Raw genomic sequence first — 12,113 nt, forward strand, 5'->3', positions numbered from 1 at the left:
AAGGCAGTTGGAGGCCAGCCTGGGCAACATAGCAGCACCCATTTCTAATATTACATATAAATAAATAATTTACACAAAGAATTTGTTTACAGGCTAAATTAAAGCACAAAAGTGTGAGAGTCCTTCTCAGATAGATTGGTTTTATAAAAACAAAGACACTTAAGAAAATTTAAAGTACTTGGTTCTCAGCGTCCAAATTTCATTTATGTACTTTTATTTTAAAAGATATAATATTTTGAGCATGACACAGTGACACACATCTGTGGGCTCAGCTACTCAGGAGGCAAAGAGAGGAGGATTATTTGAGCCCAGGAGCTCGGGTCCCGTCTGGGCAACATAGACCCTGTATCTAAAAATATACAAATAGATAAAAAATATATATACAATTCTTACAATCATTAAGAATAAAACAATACTCTTTCATTAACAGATAAAGGAATAATTATAAAAATTTTTTTAAATAATTGGGAAATTTATTCCTATCAATTCATCTCAGAATATGGCCAAAATATCCATTAAAATGTAACCAGCCACGTTAGTACAACTGAACAAATTCCTGCTTTCTAGAAGGTAGCATTCTCATCACATACCCGGAGTTCTGACTACATATACGAATAATTTAATAAACTTACTAAAATCCTCAATGTGTGACAAGTCAGAGGTAAAGAAGACATATTCATAATTACTAGTCTGTACATTATTGAAATACTGATGGGTTAGGGATTGACAAGAAGAAATAAATCCAGACATTAAACTCTCTAATGCCTGAGACAAGGTGGCATTCCAGAATCTTGAAGAATTTTACAACTTGGTTACTGATTCTCAACAAAGGACTCACAGATGTATTAGCAGCATTTTCATTTTTCAGGGGAAAAAATTAAGATACAGACTAGTTAATGAAGAATGTTCACAAGTTAAATTATCATACCTGAAGGGTGGTGGGTTTTCTTCCCCCCTGGGGGTAAAGGAAGATCCATTTTTCCCTGTGACAATTATGCAAGAGTTCAAGGCAGTTGAAGAGGCTTAGATATTTTTAAATACTTACAATCCCTAGGAAATCACACAAATGTAGACAGAGCCTGTAAGCCCCAGACATGATTTGCAAAAAAATCATAGAAATAAGACCAGCAACCGTACAATATACTTGTCTTGGAAGCCCATAAGTTCATGTCTGTAACTGCAGCAAAACCTCAGAATCCAGACATAAGAGGTACTCTCTAAATATTGGTTGAATCAATACATTAATGAACCTTAATCTCACATGTACAGTCTTTTTCTTTTGAAAATCTGAACAGAATTTCTTGTCCAGTGTCTGACTCAGTAGTTGGCATTTCCCTTTATGCCCATCCCCAAGCTTTGTGCTTCTCCAAGTTTTCATTAACTCACGGTATGACCAAGAATGTGTGCACTCCATCCTTTTATCATTTAGAGAAAACATGACTGTTTAATTTTCCTTGCCCTTTGGGGACCCAATAAAAAACAATTTGCAATCTTTTTCTTCTCCAGACCAGCAGATTTTAGTTCACACTTAATAAAATGTGCTAAAGATTCTATTTGTACGTGATTCATAATGCTAATGAATTCATCAATCTCATTATTACAGATCTTTCTGTAAATGTCAAATAGGATGTAGCTGACAAGGTCATCGCCATTAAACATAAGTTCATGGATATACACATTTGTTCTTGATGGGGGAGTCATCTATAGCCAACCTTAGACTTTACATGCTTCTGTTACTTGAATGTCAATAATTGTACACACTTTTCATATTATTCTGTCACTATCTTTTTTTTTATTTTTATTTATTTATTTTTTTTGTAGAGACAGAGTCTCACTTTATGGCCCTTGGTAGAGTGCTATGGCATCACACAGCTCACAGCAACCTCCAACTCCTGGGCTTAAGCGATTCTCTTGCCTCAGCCTCCCGAGTAGCTGGGACTGCAGGCGCCCGCCACAACGCCCAGCTATTTTTTGGTTGCAGTTCAGCCGGGGCCGGGTTTGAACCCACCACCCTCGGTATATGGGGCCGGCGCCTTACCGACTGAGCCACAGGTGCCGCCCTATTCTGTCACTATCAAAATTTCCAATCTGTGCATATTTTTATACATTTAAATGTGCATCCTTTACTACTATGTAAACAAGTGCCCTTTTTCTGAAAGTGCTTTATATCTTTTTTTTTTTGTAGAGACAGGTCTCACTTATGGCCCTCGGTAGAGTGCCGTGGCCTCACCCAGCTCACAGCAACCTCCAACTCCTGGGCTTAAGCGATTCTCTTGCCTCAGCCTCCCAAGTAGCTGGGCCACAACGCCCGGCTATTTTTTGGTTGCAGTTTGGCCGGGGCCGGGTTTGAACCCATCACCCTCGATATATGGGGCCAGCGCCCTACCGACTGAGCCACAGGCGCCACCCTGCTTTATATCTTTTAACATTTTTCTATATTTTTCATCTTTTGGCACAAATGGGTGTTTTCACATCATCATAACTGAAGTTGCCTAGAGGCTGTGGCTGAGTCAGGGATTCTAATGCACAAGTGGTTTACTGAGGGATGGCTTCCTGTCTGATTGCAGTTTGTAAAGTAGTGGGGGAAGCAGAAGAGGGCAGGGGAAGAAGTGAAGCCAAAATGTGAATTTCAGATTCAGCTGAAATCTAGCCTCAGTCTAACAAGGACTCTTCTTAGGAACAAGAGTGCCACCACAAAAATTGTCCCACTTTGGGACAAAGGGGCAGGACTTTCACACCAATCATTTATTTGGTTGTGTGTTACTCAGGCAACTTCCTGTGAGGTGGCTATGGAGGACAATTCTCTACAAGCTGCCAGCTTTTTATTTTATTATTTTATTTTATTTTTAATTAAATCATAATTGTAAACATTTATGGGGTATAATATCTATAATGATTTGATAATGTGGAAAGCTTAAATCAAACTGATTAACATAACCATCACCTCACTTATTTTTGGTGGTAAGGCCTTTATAATTTACTCTTAGCTATTTTGAAATATACCCTTGCATTGTACACATTAGGCGAGCTTCCACCAAATGCAATCTTCAGAGACACCCCCAAGTCTTCCAAAACAACTATTTTGAGAGGATTTAGGGTTAGATAGAAGGTGTGGCCTTTTCATGAGTCGTGGAGGGTGGAGTGAAGGAAGGATATGGGCAGACTTGAGCTTGACATCCGGGAATTTTCTTCTTGATTATGGCAGGAGTGTGGCTGAGGCAGGAGTGTGCTGTGTTGTGAATGTGGTTGAGGCATCACCAGGTCACCAGTTTCCAACCAGTTTGAAATTCCTCTGTTTCTTTCTTTAGAGTTCTTTACTTTAATCTGAAATCTAATCTATGACACCTCCTTTATATAGTTTTATTTGCCTAAGCTTTGGCTGTATAGGGGACCATATTAGAAATTTCTTTAGGGCTTAATTTTGTTTTTTAAGCAATTCATTTGTCAATTTAGAAAGGAGATATTCATGACACTTAATTCCCACACAACATTTGATGACAAATGAGGCACAGAGAGGTTAATGACTTGCCTGGTGTCACACAGCTATCTAGTGGGCAGTTATAAATCATTGTATAATCTTTCTTCTCTTATTCATTAGTTCCAACCGGCAGGCTGGATACTAAGTAATTATATTTACCCTTTAAAGATGCTTTATTCCAGAAACCTTTGTGATGCTGCAACACATATAAGCTATGTCTTTGTTTACACTTTTCTCTGTACCTGGAAAGCCTCCCTACACCCTCCCCCCACCACAAGCCCACTTTCTACTTATTCCTATGTTTCAGGTAGCTTTGCTCCACGTCCCCAAAATGAGTTTGGAACATCTCATCAATACAACCACCAAGTTGTATCCTAATACAACAAAGTTGTTACAATACAATAAACAGGTGACCTACATTTTATTCTTAGATGTATGCCAGCAGTGGCCATGAGTTCCTCTCTTCCTTTTGAAAGCTAAACATAGTTATCTTTGATCTGCATTTACTGCTGCTGGCTTCTGGCAGCTGTACACAAGCAAATAGAAACAGCACGATACTCCCCACGTACCACAGCAACCATTCAATTTGGGCATACCACATATTTCCATAAGGTAGCCTGTAATCTTTTCTGCTGCAAATAAAAGTAGTTCCCCTACTATTCAACTCCATCCAGACTTGGAGAGACCGGAACACACTGTGCCCATCAGGATAGCACCTGCTGTGCTGTGGGTGCTCAGTGATTGTCACCTGAGTGACTGCTCTCCCAGGAAATTCTTTTAGGCAGATGGGGGTAGAATCACTAACTTTTGATCTTCCCAGTGATAGGAGAATCAAAAGAAGGCTGGAACCCACCGGTTTTATTCCTAGGCATGTCCTCAAGATAACTTTTGTTAAATGTGCACACAAAAATTTGTGCATAAATGTTTGTAGCAGCATTATTCCTAATGCCCCCAAGGTGGAAACAACCCAGATGTCCATTTATGAAGAATAGATAAAACAGGGTACACCAGCCAATCAAGTGGCATTTAGTCATCAAAAGGAATGAATAGTGATATATGCTACAGCGTGGATGGACCTTGAAAACTTTACACTGAGTAAAGGAAGCCAGTCGCACATGATGCATGACTCTGTTCATGTCCAAACTCTAGTGCAGCCAGATCTATAAAGATATAAAAGCAAATTAGTGGTTGCTTAGGGTAGTGGGGAGGGAGAGATGGAAGATTTCTTTTAGAGGTGAGGAAATGTTCTAAAATCAACCATGTGGATGACTGCCCAGATCTGTGAATATACTAAAGACCATAGAATTATAAACTTTAAAAGACTAAATTGTATGGTATGTGAATTATCTCAATAAAGCTGTTAGAGAGAGACAGAAAGAGAAAGATGGAGTGATAGTAGAGAGAGAGAGGAGAAAGAGAGAAAGGGGGAGGAGGGGGAAGAAGAAAAAGAGAGAGGGAAGGCTGAAATATGTCAAACTGACAGTCACCCATCATAGTCCTCCTAGTACCTAAATGAGAATCCCCTCAGGCATTTGCTGAAGATGTTCCAGGCAGAGCCCTCATTTTGCCCTTGCCTATTTCTAAGGCCGTGGCCAGAGTTCCCTTCACATTCAGACTGTTTCAGCTGATTATCTTATTGTGATCTCTTCTTTTCTGTTGTGTATAATAACCAGCTGAACAAAATGAAAAAGAATCCCTGTCCAAGCCGAGTCCATAGTTTCCATACCAAACTAGCATTCATCAAATGTCTGTTATATGCCGAGCACTTTGCAGATGTCACCTCTGAGAGCCATGACAGCCCCAGGCAACATGATGCATTATCCTCATTTCATAGAGGAAGATAGAGACCAGGCCGAGCTCATCGATGTGGTTTCACCATGCGGGACCTGGAAAGACCCAGATTTAACATGTGTCTAATTCACAGAATCTGTCCTCTATTCACAAATTCTGTCCCCGAAGTCTAGCATAGTAGACAGAATTGCATAAAAGTAGCACCAGAGAGGGAATAAAGAGAGTGTGGAATGCCTCATAAAGAAAAATAACTTGATTTAATGTTCTACACCAGAATTGCATCATGAGAATCCTGTTTCAAAATCCCGCCCTAATGGCTTGTACAATGACAAAGAGTTCTCTTGGGTCTGGGGCTACTCGAAGTGCTTGTTTGATGATGAAGATTTTGAATCTCATTTCAGCTGAGCAAGCAACAGCACCCTCCCAGGTCAATTGCTTCTGAAAAAGTCCTGCCCTTTGGTTTCTTAATTCTAGTTATCAGTCCTGTGCTATTCTACCAACACCTTGTGTCATCTATGAAGCAGTATCTGCTTTGTATTGTTAAGATACCAGATTGCTTATTTCCTACTCCGTGAGCACTTGTGCGTGGCCACCAGAGGCATCCATGTGAGCTTATTCCACAGTCTCCTTCCCGTTACACTTCCCTCTGTTGCTTCTCTCTCTGTCACACCCTTTCCTTCATCCTCCTTGGTGTCCTTTTATCTAGACAAGGTCTTCCACTGCCCCCCACCCAACAATTTAATTTCAAGTCCTTTTGATATTAGATTGGCCAATCCTTGTCATGGGATCTTCCACAGAATGCAAGCTTCTTCTTGATTACAATATGCTGAACCCCCAATTTTAGGCCCAGTACATCAAATCCAGTTTTGCTGCCACTTATATTGCAATAAATGGTTGTTCAAGCTCCTATCTTCCTTTCTCCTCTAAAATCAATAACTTCAACTATCAGAGCATCTGATGACATCACCTGCACCCAAATGAGAAGAAGAATGCAGATGAGATTATTAAAAGCCTGGCATGAGAACAGAGAGAAAAAAGAGATAGGGACCTCTGGAAGCTGACGCCGGCACAGACTCGCCAGGAAATGTGTGCCAGGCCAACCTCTATTAGATAAATGTAGCTGATGTGGCATTTTGGGGCTTCAGCAGAGCATATGACTAAGACTCGTGATACTTTTCTGGATAAGCTATTTTGGATTCAATAAGAACATAATTAGCTGTAATCATACCTGGCTGATTTGAGATCCAATATGTTGTAGTATGTTCATGTTCTGAATGGAGAGCTCCATAGAAATCATCCAACACGGGCAGCCTCATCACCATGTCACCCTTACCTGCCTCTATCATCCAACACTACATGGCTACTGAGCACTTGAAATGCATCTGCTCTGAAATGAGATGTGTTTTAGGTGTAAAGTGCACCCCAAACCCCAAAGACTAAGCATGAAAAAAAAGGATGTCAACTATCTCCACGATTTTCACATGGATTACATGTTGAAATCATATTTCACATATCTTGGATAACAAAATATATTATTAAATTATATTTACTTGTTTTTCTCTTTTGATGAAGTTATTCAAAAGTTTAAAATTATCTGTATGATTCATATTTCTGTTGCCTGGGCTGATTACGAACAGCTTGATGAAGCTCAATGTCCCCTTTGCCCAGTCAGCATTTCAAATTCAAAGATGAACAGGCATCTGACCTTAGTATGTCCGAACTAAACTCTTGGTCCTTCCTATTAAGACCTGCTACTCCCACAGTCTTTCCCGTTGGGATGAATGCTAACTCCATTCTTCCAGTTGCTGTGGCTGAAAGCCTTGGGTCATCCAAGACTCCTTTCTTTCTCTCATATCACAGTTCTAATTCATCAGAAAATCCCTTTGGCTCTACCTTTAAAGTATTTTCCAAGCCCTTCCTCTTCTCACCATCTCCCTCTTATAAGTTTCTGCAACAGCCTCCTCCTGGTTTCCCTACATGTGTCCGTGCCTCCCTGCAGACAGCTTTATTACAGAAGCCAGGGTGATCTCTTTAAATCACAAACCAAATCATGACCTTAGTCTGTTCAGACCCCCAGACGGCTCCCATTCTGCTCACAATACTTGAAATGGCTTTCAAGGTACTATACTCTCTGGCCCTTTTCACCTCTGTATTAGTTTGCTGGGCTATTATCATAAAGTACCATAGACTGGGCGGCTTAAAAAATCAAAATATATTATTTTCCCACAATTCAGGAAGCAAGATTTCTGAGATCCAGGTGTCAGTAGGCTTGTCTCTTGGGTTCTCGCTCTGTGGCTTGTAGACGGCCATCTTCTCCCTGTGTCTGCACGTGGGTTTTATTCTGTGGCTGTGTCCTAATTTCCTCTTCTCTTGTGGACACCAGTCAGGATGGATTAGGCCCCACTATAATTAGCCCTTGTTTTAACTTCGTTACCTTTTGAAAGACCTGATCCCAAACACAGTCACATTCTCAGGGACTGGGGGTGAGGATTATCCACATATGAATTGGGAGGGAGACTTAATGCAGCCCGTAACAACCTCCCTTACCTTTTACCGCTACCCACCTCATTCCCTCCACCGGAGCCTCTAGGGCATCACTGGTCTGTACACATGCCAGACTTTGGCCCTGCCACAGGAGCTATGGTTTATGTCCAAATCCTTTCCCCCAAAGACTTGCAAGTCCTCATCTCTCATTTCTTTTGCATATTTGCTCAAAAGTCATTTCAACAGTGAGGACTTTCCTGATCACTGTAAGCATAACAGCAAGCCTCCAAGCCCCTAACCTTACACAAAGTCTCCGTCAAATTCCTAAGTGCTTATTAAAATATTTGCTGAATGAGGCCGAGCACAGCAGCTCAAGCCTGTAATCCTAACACTCTCAAAGGTCAAGGCAGGTGGACTGCGTGAACTCAGGTGTTCAAGACCAGCCTGAGCAAGAGTGAGACACTCATATCTAAAAAAAATAGCCAGGAGTGCTGGCAGGTGCCTGTAGTCCTAGCTTGTTGGGAGGTTGAGGCAAGAGGATCATTCAAGCCCAAGAGTTTGAGATTGCTGTGAGATATGACACCATAGCACTCTACCAAGAAGGACAAAGTGAGACTCTGCCTCAAAAAAAAAAAAAATTGTTGAATGAGTGGAAAAAAACAGAATATAGTCATTTGCAGGTGGGAATACATCCCAAATTCAGCACCATGAGGGGGCCAGCAACTATATAAGGATAGTTTTAAGGTAAATTTTAGTTCAATGTAACAGCACAAAATTTTAGTGAAATGCTTTGTTTCCTCAGTCTGCCTCTCAATAATAGAAAATAAGAAGGCAACATTCATTTGATTGCCTAAAGAATTTTGCAGGAGAGATATCTGCCTTTGTGGGAGGGACAAACAGGTGATTTCCAAGTTGGTTTCCAACTCTAAGATTCTCCAAAGACAACCTGACTTTATATAAGAAAAAAAGCCCCCACTTCATACACAGTATGGCTGGTGGTACACCCTCACTGTTTTCACTGTTTCTATGACTCAGGATTGGTAAGATTGCCACATATGGGAAACACCACAAGATGAAATGAGATTGGGAAGTCAGGGAACTAGGGCCAAGCTTTGCCAATAAATATTTCTCTGACCATTTATAAATGACTCCCCTCCTCTGGGTCTCCAGTAAGTCTTCATCAAATTAAAGCCTTGGCCTCAATGGCCACTCCATCCCCTTCAGCTCCACACATTGTAATTCTGGGTTGTTTTTGATTCACGGGAACTGGAAAAGAGTTAGTTGTTGAAGAATGGGGTGGGAAAGGAGGTTGGCATGTTCACAATGAAGGAGAGTCATGTGGAATCACATGCTTCCTTACCAGAGGAGTGTGGAAATGAGAGGAAAAAGTCCTCTGGGTCAATTGTCCAACATGGACTTTTCAAGCATGTGAAAGGTTACTGAGCTCTGAGCTCAAATAGTCAGGATGAAACTGCTACTATTCAGAGACACATTCCAGCAAATGCTTCTCACTCTCAAGGGACCAGTAAAACTCTCAGTTGGGCTGTGCTTTGGTTCATGGAGACTAAATCTTACACTAAATGATTATCACTGATGATGAATTCCAAAAACAAGCAGGTCTACGAGTGAACACACATCACCGTGCTCGACTGGGCTTCTTTGTTTTAATAGTACTATATCTTTCATGGATGTTTCCTAGATGTTGAATTACTGAGACTAATAGTACATAGCATTGAAGACGTTGGCTACTTTAGTCTGGTTTCTAATATCGTTGTCTGCCTTTTCCTAGGTTTTTGGGGTTGTTTAGAGATTTTGGTGGAAAAGCACCAAACTTGGTAGTCTGATTAAAAACAAAAATTCCTAAGTTCCCAAGTAGTTAAGGCACGAATGGCACAACTGACTTTAAACCAACTTACGACTTGTTTTCTTTTATGTAGGTCAAAAATGAGTAAAAATTTGATATTTTCCAGGACGTAAGCCAGGGAAAATCCTGAAGTTTTAAGATTTTCTGAAAACCAAGATTTGAGTTTTCACTATTTTTCCTGTGTATTTCCATCTCATTTTACTCTTCCTCGGAGAAAGGAAATAGGCCTGTTAGTCAGTATCTCTCACCACGCTCACAAACTCGCCAGAGCAAGGTGGTTATTTGGATACCCTGGCTCTGTGAGATTTCAATAACAAACGTGTTCTCACTGATAGTAGGGAAACAGATATGGCAACGTTCCTTTTTAGATTTGGCTCCTGAAACCTTTTCCTTATTTTTCTTTTTGGTACAATAGTGAGAGCTGGCACCATTACTGATAAATGAATTTTTCAACAAGAACTAACAGAGAAAAATTGTGGAAATTCCCATTTATTTTTTAACCCAGAGAGTGCTCTGTCTCCTTACGCCCTTGCTCTCCATGTATACGTTATGAGACATTTCAGCAAAGGCCATCTCTCAGAATTAATCCAATAGTTGTCTCCTTCAGTTCTCTTTCCTGGAATGCCTCACCCACCTTCACAGCGGGCCTGGCCACTTCCTGAGTGCTTGATAATTGAAGGCAATACAGTGAACTCAGTTGTCATCGAGAGGCTTATCTTAGCAAACCTAGCAATACTTCTTCCTTTTCAGATATGAAAATTTAAAGAGAAGTAGTCTCCAATGTGAATTGAATTCTGTCTCACTTCTCCCCACAACGGGGAAGAAGCTGGTTGTACACTTGTACATTTGTATAATAAATATGCAAAGATTTTAATTCAGTACCTCCCGTACAACACACATTTTAATTCTTACTTTAAATTTTCAGAATGCTTTCTAACGGCGTCTTATGCTCTACTTTAAAATGTCTGTTGGCCTAATATTTCTACTTTCTTCCCTCTATTAATTTATTTTCAAGGTCATTACTGGAAACATCTTTCAGTGGAAAGAACCAATGTGCTTTGATAAAAATGTATACTCTAAACTTTCATTTTTACAAGGGCCTTTAAAAACAAAAATACAAGAGTTCAGTTAGAAAGCTTCCAAAGCAGGGTTCCCCAGAGCCTGCTTTGTGTAACGCTAGTCTCAGATGTTGATGCAATCAATAAAAACAGAAAACAGGGGGAGGGTGGGGTACCCACATACTAGAGCTACCCTCTTTAAAATTCAAAATGCATGTTAGCATCTTCAAGAATTGTAGGTATTCAAAAGTAAAGATATTTGTTGAATTTTATTTAACCCCTTATTTCTCAAGCATCTTTGATTACAGAACTCTTTTCAGGCCTACGTGCAACACCTAGTGACATATTGCCCAGCTAGGGTTCCACAGCATATAGTTTGGAAATTGTGTTAGAAAATGGTAACTTTATCGCTCAAAAATTATTATTCTAAAGAATCTACACTTTGGAAAATAAAAAGGTAACTCAATTCTTTCTTACATGGGGATTTAGGAGGCATGATTGTTAATTTTATGGACCAAGGTGACTAGGGTAAGGGTTGCTCAGTTTGCTGGTGAAACATTTTCTTTTGGGGGAGGGCAGACAGGATTTCACTTTGTAGCCTTCAGTAGAGTGTTGAGGAGTCATAGCTTACAGCAACCTTAAACTCTTGGGCTCAAGTGATTTTCTTGCCTCAGCCTCCAGAGTAGCCGGGACTACAGGTGCCTGCCACAAAGCCCAGTTATTTGTATTTTTTTAATATATGCTCTGCCTTGGGAGGCTGAGGCAAGAGAATCACTTAAGCCTAAGAGTTTGAGGTTGCTGTGAGCTGTGACACCACAGCACTCTACCCAGGGCGATAAGTTGAGACTCTGTCTTAAAAAAAATACACTCTGCCTCAGACTGGTCTCAAACCTCTGAACTCAGGCAATACAATACAATCCACCCACCCCAGACTCCCTGACTGCTAGGATTACAGGAGTAATCCACCACGCCAGGCCTCAAAACATTATTTCTGAGTCTGTAAGAGTATTTCTGGAGGAGATTAGAATTTGAATCAGTAGACTGAGTGAGGCCCCACCTTTATTAATAAGGGCAAATGTCATTCCAACCATGAAGGGTGGACATTGAACAAACAGACAGATGAGGAGCTCCACAGACTTCAGAGCTCCAGGTTCTTCTTAAGTCTTCAATACCAGCAGCTGCCCGGTTCTCAGGCCTTCAGCCTCAGACTCAGAATTATTCTGCTTCCCTGGTTTTCTAGCTTGCAAATGGCAAATCTTGGGATTTCTTGGCTGCCATCATAGGGGTAGTTATGGTTCATCTTCCAAATACTACCTCAATCTCCAAGCAACGGCTGAGTTCTTATAAGTAAACACAAAACACATCTGTATATTTGTAATATCATGTTGTTAACTTCATATAAACAATCTTCAGCACATCTGTTGGGGATAAATCATCA

Source organism: Nycticebus coucang, chromosome 16 (genome assembly GCF_027406575.1).
Source record: "Nycticebus coucang isolate mNycCou1 chromosome 16, mNycCou1.pri, whole genome shotgun sequence".
In the NCBI taxonomy this organism is placed as follows: Eukaryota; Metazoa; Chordata; class Mammalia; order Primates; family Lorisidae; genus Nycticebus; species Nycticebus coucang.